Raw genomic sequence first — 8,234 nt, forward strand, 5'->3', positions numbered from 1 at the left:
CTAATGTCCAAGTTATAAAACACAAAAGACCACGCAGTCTCTTTCTTCCCTGATACTGCTCATGCAGGCTCCTCAGCTACAGCCCTATTACCATAGTAAGCACTGCTGGACATTTATGAGAGCTCAGGGATGCACAAATGCAAGAGGTGTTTAGAAAAGCCAAAATTCTGGAGAAAGTGGCTTGAGAGGGAAAGCAGGTTGGTAGCATCCCAGGCAAAGTCATTTTTCAACACATTTCCAGAAATGGTCTGAATTTTAACTTTTCTTCAAATGCCTGGATATCTGTCACTGAAATTAATAAATAATATTTTGAATACAGTAGGTAGTTACATAACAGTGCATAGGAATAGGTGTCTTTTTCTCCTAACTACTGATTGAAAATAGCTAAAATGAGAGTTTATAGAGAGTAGAGGAAATAGGTGGTGCTACTGATAAAGAACCTGCCTGCCAACGCAAGAGACGTAAAAGATGCAGATTAGATCCCTGGGTCGGGAAGATCCCCTGGAGAAGGCAATGGCAACCCACTCCAGTCTTCTTACCTTGAGAATCCCATGGACAGAGGAGCCTGGCAGGCTACGGTCCATAGGGTTGCAAAGAGTCAGACATGACCGAAGCGACTTAGCAGGCAAAGGAAACAGATGACCAGTCTCCAAACTTAAAGTAAAACTGTCATTTCCTAAGATCTGCAGTCAGGAAGAAGAAATAGAGAAGCACATGTACAGCTGAGGTTCAGTTCTCTTAGTACTTTCAGATTACAAACTTTAAAAAATTTACCTTTTCCTAAGGTCTATTTTAAAAAGAATATATATATATATATATGTGTGTGTGTATAACTAAATCACTTTGCTATACACCTGAAACTAACACACCATTGTAAATCAACTATACTCCAACTAAAAATTATATATGTATATGTATACTCACACACATATATACATCTTTATTTAGAACAAATATTTGAAGCTAGCGTAACAACTTGAGCAAGCCATGAATGATTTATTTTTTCCCCTCTGTTAACTACTTTTCTCTGTGGTTCAGGGATCTCCTGAGTCACAGGGGAGCATGTAGGTAGGGGTCCCTTGTGTCATGGGAAATATGCAAAGGATCATACAGAGAGCCATGGGAACCAGTGGGCACGGGTCCATTTCATGGGCTAATTTTTAAAAAATCTACTGAGGTATAATTTACATGCAAGAATAGTGTATCCATTTTAGGAGTACTGTTTAATGAGTTTTCAAGATACTTGAACATTTACATGACTTTTAATATCTGGTATGTTTCCTAGTGTAGCTAACAGTACCAGTCAGTGGCCTGGCAAGAAATAGATGGCCAATTACACTGGATGATTTGAGAAGAGGGATTATTACAAAGGCGTGTAGGGAAGGCACAAGATGGCTCCATGTAGCAGCGCCAGACAGCTGTTCCCACTCCATTCGAGGGGCAGGAAGGAGGAAGCAGCCACCAGAGCCCAGGAGGAGAGGCTCTGGTGCGAGGGAGACGCTGTGGAGGGTATGCCCTCGCAGAGGCATAGCCCGCCAAACTGTGGCGATCCTGCAGAGCAGTCAAGGAGATGTATGGTTCAGTCATACTCTCCCTTCTCTGATTTCTTGCTAGGGCTCCCCTCGGCATGATTCAACTAGGCATCAGAGGCCCAGGGAGCCCCCGGGTTTAGTCCTTACAGCTTACAGTCCTCCTGGGGCATTCCCAGGACAAGGGTGAAAAAAAGGATCATCAAAAGATACATGTTATACTGCTTAGTGAGTCTAAAGTAGCAAGACTTCTTGTTTTGAGGGTGGTGAATGTAGAGGAAGGATCATTTCAAGCTCAGCAGTTCCTCAGTCCATGCCATGCTGCTGCTGCTGCTGCTGCTAAGTCGCTTCAGTCATGTCCGACTCTGCAACCCCAGAGACGGCAGCCCACCAGGCTCCCCCGACCCTGGGATTCTCCAGGCAAGAATACTGGAGTAGGTTGCCATTGCCTTCTCCAATGCGTGAAAGTGAAGTCGCTCAGTTGTGTCCAACTCTTAGGGACCCCATGGACTGCAGCCCACCAAGCTCCTCCATCCATGGGATTCTCCAGGCAAGAGTACTGGAGTGGGGTGCCATTGCCTTCTCTGCAGCCCGTGCCATAGGACCCATATTAATTAACCTGATGCGTAATAACATAACCCTAGTGTCTTGATATGACACATCTATATTATCTCAGCCAGGAGCTTGGGCATGGCTGTGTTTTCTGCTAGGGTCTCACCAGGCTGCAGTCAATGTGTTGGCCAGGGCTAATTCTCGTTTGGAGGCTCCACTGGGGGAAGGATCCACTCCCCTGCTTGCGTGGTTGTTGGCAGCTTTCAGTTCCTTGCAGCTGTGGTACAGAGAACTTGAGAATTTTTGCTGGTTTTTGGAGGGAGGGTGCCCTCAGCTCCTGGTTTTGGAGAGAGGGAGCCCATTCACAGTCCCCTGCCATGTGAGGCATGGCCTCAAACACTTTTTTTTTTTTTTTTTTACCAGAATAATCAACCTGGGAAGTAAAAAAGGTGCAAAGGGGAAGAATGAGAAGTACCAAGGGGTCCCAGAAGTAGCCGATCCCAGAAAAACATCAGCAAGTGTTCAGTTGTAGAAGGTGAGGGCCCATTCTGAGTTGGAAGCCCTGTGAGTGGATCCCAGGACAAATAAAGAAGGGCAAAGGCAAGAGCGTTGGAGGGGGTGGCAGAGGAAGGTGGAGAGGAAAGGTCAAAAAATTACATAGGCTTAGTGGTGGCAGAATTAAGAGAGGGAATCCCTTTAGAAAGCAGAGGCAGTATTTCTTGGTAGCAGCTGCTGGTGAGGCAGGAAAGGAAGGAAGTGAAAGGAGTAAGAGACTGCCAGAAACAATGAGATTCTAGAGTTGATATGGAAAAATAAGAGTAGCTGGAATATTGTGAGAGAAAAAAAGAGCCATGGGAGGTACCTTACTCTATCATAAAACTTCAGTGACTAAAATAATGTGCTATCAAGGCATGAGTGGATAGCATGCCTGTGGAACAAAACAGGAAATCCGGATATAGACTCTAATGTGTATGGAACTTTAGCTTATAAGTAGGTTCTCAGATTAGGGGCAATAATGGGTTTTTAAAATATGGTGTTGGAGAAGTTGAATAGAGAGTGAAAAAAAATAATAAAGTTGGACAATACTTACTCCCTACACCAGGTTAAACATCAAATGAGTTAAATATTGAACTTAAAAAATGAAAACCATATAAAATATACATGTATTGAGGGGAAAAGGTAACTTTTATAGCGTGAAGAAAATTCTTTTAACAACAAAAAAAATCAATCCACTTTTTCAAATGTCTGAAAAATAAAACTATCTGAAAGTCAAAAACTTTAGCATGGCAAAAAAAAAAAAAAAAAAAAGCCTTATAATTAAAGTCAAATGATAAACGGCAAACTGGTGTCAAAATACAAGACCTGGGAATTCTCTGGCAGTCCCATGGTTAGTACATACCTGTGCCACGGTGGTCAAGTGATCAGCTTTGCTCGAAGCAAATAGGGAAGTGTGATGATGTCTGAGCAGGAAGTGTTTACTGGCCTGAGACCACTGATGATTAAAGCTGACTTTCAAAGCATGAGGCTGTTACTGATTGGTTGGTTTTCAGATATGTATTCAATGAACCAAACTGTCATTGATTGATTAGACAGCTTTATAACCGGTTCTGGTGGTTACTTATTACCATGACTATCAAAGAATCAATCTTTTCCTACCTGTGTGGGGGGACTCATTTCTATAGGGAAATTTTTTGTAACTAATTACTACGAAAACGTCAATCTTCCTAACTACATTAAGAGCCCATAGGAATTGAGAAGAAAGTCTAACAAACCAATAGAAAAATAAGCAAAAAATGCAAACAGAAAATAAATACAAATGGTCTTGGAACACTGAGGGAAAAAAACCCCTCCCTTTTGCCTCCTTGCAGCCGAGAAAGCAACATGGGTCACCAGCAGCTCCACTGGAGCCATCCGAGAAAATTCGGCCAGGGTGCTCGCTCTTGCGGGTCTGCTCAAACCAGCACGGTCTGATCCGGAAATACGGCCTCGATAGTGCTGCCAGTGTTTCCACCAGCATGCGAAGGACATCGGCTTCATTAAGTTGGACTAAGTGACTTCCTTAAATGGATCATCCAGCACATCAACCTTAACAATACTAGCTCTTTGTATATAAAATACGTTTTAAAAAATTAAAAAAAAGAACAAAAAACCCCTCAATCTCACTTAAAATAAATGTTTCCTGTAGTAACTGCTGTCAAGACTCTGGAGAAAAACACAAACTACCTTCTGTAAAATTAAACTGTCAAAATAACTTTTGACATTTAAAGACAATTTAATGTTGAAGCCACTAAATTTGTTTAATTTTTAAAAATGTATTTTTAAAAATTTTATTAAGTATAGCTGATTTATAATGTGGTGTTAGATTCAGATGTACAGAACAGCAATATATATATTTTTAATATATGTATTATATATATACTCTTTTTCAAGTTCTTTTCCCATATAGTTTATTATAAAATATTGAGTGGGGTTCCCTGTGCTATACAGCTTGTTGCTTGTCGATTTTATATATAGTAGTGTGTGTGTGTGTTAACCCCAGCCTCTAATTTATCCTTCTACCCAAGAAGCCACTAAATTTGGAATAAGTGTTTCAGTATAAAATACGTAATGCATGAATTATTTTTTTAAGCCAAAAGAGGCATGATTGTGTTTCAGCTCCCATGGTAGCTTTTGTTATTATGCAATATTAAAATGACCACTTCTTCCCAACCAGAGACCTGAGTCTTAGGTAATTAGACCTGTTCTCTACTTTTTGGTGTGTGACCTACTTATCAGCACCAAAAAAAAAAAAAACTTCTAAAAATAAACTAAATTCATGTAATTTTTAGCTTTATACAAGTAAAAGCTTTAAATGTAAGTTTTCTAAGCATTTTCCAATAGAATCAAGTACATTTTTTGTTTACAATGTGCTTTTCCAAACAGAATCATTTTTGAGATCTTGAGATTTTTAAACACTGTTTTCAAGTCAGTGAACTTGGAATGCAGTTGCATAAACTATAGCACTTCAAGCTCTTTGGAAGTAGATTCTTACATTGAAAGCAAATTGCTTTAGTATTATTTCAGTGCCTCTTGCTAAGATTATTACATAATTCTTGTCATCTAATTTTTTTTTTTTTTTTTTTTTTTGCGGTCTAGAATTACTCTGGAGAGTTACTTCATTATGATCTATTTCAATTACTAAAATGCCCTCCTTTAAATCTTATCCTGGTGTTCTATTATTTCTAGGATATCCTCCTAAGAGCTATAGAAATTTAGTGATGATGTCTGATGGCCTTAATTTTCTGTAGAGGAAATTTCAGAGAGGGGTTCTTGGTATTCCTGTGGGTGAGAATTAGAAAGCTTTTAGGGACTCAGGACAGTGGTGGCTTCAGGTGATTGTTAGTCTGTGTATAACAGGTGGCACAGAGAAACCTCACTCTCTCATCATCAGTTCTGGTTGAGATGGGGACACTCAAGTATAATCAGAGCAATAGGTACTAAACAACTGGCAGGGCTTTCTACAGGTGCTTGGGGAGGTTCTCCAGTTTACTTCCATACATTCTTAATGAGGTTTTACCTCTCCTGGGCATTTGTGTTTAAGCATCATTTCCCATACATATTACTCCATCTTGTCAGGATAGCTTTCCAGTTTCTTGCTTTAGAGGTTTCAAGACATTTTTGTCCCAGAACCCATTAAGGGAAAACTCTGTTGTGCTTGTTTTCCCTCCTCTTATTGCTTATCTCCTGCCTGTTTTCTCAAGCCTGTCATTCCAAACTCTCCTGGGATATAAAAAACACCATTTCCAGGGACTTCCCTGGCAGTCCAGTGGGTGAGGTTCCAAGCGATCCCACATGCTGCCAGGCTGAAGAAACAAAAAACCCCCAACCCCTTTTCCAGACTCCTTCACCAGCAAGCTTCCTATTAAGTTCTATAAAGAGGTACTAGGAGGAAAGGGAAAAGGGGACATTTCTTTGCTGTTCCTCTCAGTGTTGGCAGTTGATCCCAGCTTCCAAATGCCTTCAACCCCTCTAGAACCCTTTCAGAGCCCCAGCAGTAACTGGGAGATGTTTCTCAAAAATCTGAACACCAAGTCTGCAGGATCCACTTTCCCACACATCCTGAGCACCTACATTCTAGTAACCAGAATCCTTCCCATGTGTTTCCCAGCTTTGAGGGTGGTAGCCACTTCTCACAGTGATTATTTTTGGGTTATCTGTGTTCCCTTTTGTTCCAACACCTGTCTAACCATTTTTCTATACTGCATACTCTGTTCAAATACCTATTGCAGTTTTCTTTTTCAGTGGACTGTGATCAATAAACCCAGTATAACCTACATCTGTCTAGTATAAACTGACCAGACAGTGGGATTCTAATCCTGCAGTAAAAAACAGACACCCAAACCTTTTATGGGTTTTAAGAGATGAAGAGGAATGACACAAATGATGGATAAACTCAATTTATGATCCCCAACTGAGTGAAAACCTGGATTGAACTAGTTTCACAGACAGAGCCTAGGTGCAGCAGCCTGGGACCACAAAAGCCAAGTTGAAGAGAAATGTAAAGTGAAATGTAAAGTAAGAGAAGGAAGGGTCCTCTCAGTTGAATTCAGGGTCCATGTTGCTCCCAGTCCTGCCACAAGGCAACTTACATTGAAGGGTTAAAAAAAAAAAAAAAGACAAAATTTAAAGTAATGATTATTTATTAAGATCTTTACACAGGAATCAAGTTATGGGTAAACACAGTAGAGGCTCACCTCCCCATTGCAGTTTTACACACCTTTATGCATACCAAATGTATAGAACTTGTATAGGAATTTGAAGAAGCCACAAGATATTTGAGGAATGGTTTCCTCTGAGGCTAAAGTCACTTGTGATCTGGGAGCTGTAACACAGGGAAACTCATGGTCAGGGGTCTCTTGTGACACAGAGCTAAAAATATATCTGGTAGGCGAGAGGTGAGTCGTGTTCGTGAGTAGACAGAAGGCAGCTGCACTTTACTGGATGCTATACACGGGCACTTACAGTACAGAGTCACTGGATAAGTGACTCTCCCCAAAGTGGGGTTAGATGGAGTAGTGAGACTGGAGGAGAGCCAGGACAGACACTATCATTTAAGGTTCTTTGTGGAGTCAGGGCCTGTGCCAGGTGCTCTATTACTTCCCTTAATTCTCCATTGCAACTCTTGGTTACATTGATTCCTGTTTACAAATTAAGAGAGATTAAGTAGCTTGCCTAAGGTCATACAGGTAGAGATCAAGTTAAGAAGGACATTAGTTTCTTCCCTCCTGCACCACACACCCCTTCTTTTGGTGGTCCAAAATTCATGCACAAATTACTACTCTCACAGTTCAGTTCCTTATATGTGAACTAAGGAATCTAAGAGCTATTTAGTTTAAGTATTTATTTTTCTTTATTTGGCTACGCCAGGTCTTGGTTGTAGCACACAGGCTCTTGGAACTTTGTTTCAGCATGTGATATGTTTCAGTTGTGGTATGTGAACTCTTAGTTGCAGCATGCAGGATCTAGTCCCCTGACCAGGGATCAAACCCAGGCGCCCTGCATTGGGAACATGGAGTCTTAGCCTCTGGACCACTAGTTAAGTCCCTCTAAGAGTCTGTTTAAAGCCATTCACAGGTCCTACAAGTATCGCAGAGTGCAGATTTGGCTCCTGGGATTTAGTTTGCAGACCTCTGTGCTGGGGGGCTTTCAGCTGAGGCTTCTGGTGTGTTCAACAAGCTTCCTTCCCCTGGTAGGTCCTGAATTCTGTTCTTGTCTCATCTGCAGCATGAGCCTGATGACAACTCCTCTCTGCTTTTCAAAGGTTTTCAGCCTTTTAGCCTCTGCTCTTAACAGTTTCAAAACTGTAGTTATCTTGATGAGAAAGTGGAACTTGTGTTTGATCACCTTCAAGTCTCTAAAAACTCCAGCTTCATGAGCTGGCCAAGAGTTCTGCCAGAGAGCAGACCTGTTCACCAGCTGAAGTCCTCATTACCATTCTGCATTCAGAATAGGCACACGATACAAGTGGAAGAGGGGTTGCAAACATCAGTTCACCTCTCAGGTCTCCCCTCTCTAGAATCTTAGCCCCTAACTTAGTCCTCATTTTTCAGTAGCTTTCTGATGTTTTTAAGTAGAAAATTTTATACTTTTATCTGGCTCTTCTCATTGTATTCA

The 8,234-nt window shown here is 41.1% G+C and overlaps 1 pseudogene; it reads left to right on the plus strand.

Moving 5' to 3' along the window:
* Positions 1-3,953: 3,953 nt before the first annotated feature.
* LOC129644862 (40S ribosomal protein S29-like) lies at positions 3,954-4,131 on the plus strand (annotated as a pseudogene).
* The last annotated feature ends 4,103 nt before the right edge of the window (positions 4,132-8,234 follow it).

The sequence above is a fragment of the Bubalus kerabau genome, chromosome 2 (assembly GCF_029407905.1).
Source record: "Bubalus kerabau isolate K-KA32 ecotype Philippines breed swamp buffalo chromosome 2, PCC_UOA_SB_1v2, whole genome shotgun sequence".
NCBI lineage: Eukaryota > Metazoa > Chordata > Mammalia > Artiodactyla > Bovidae > Bubalus > Bubalus kerabau.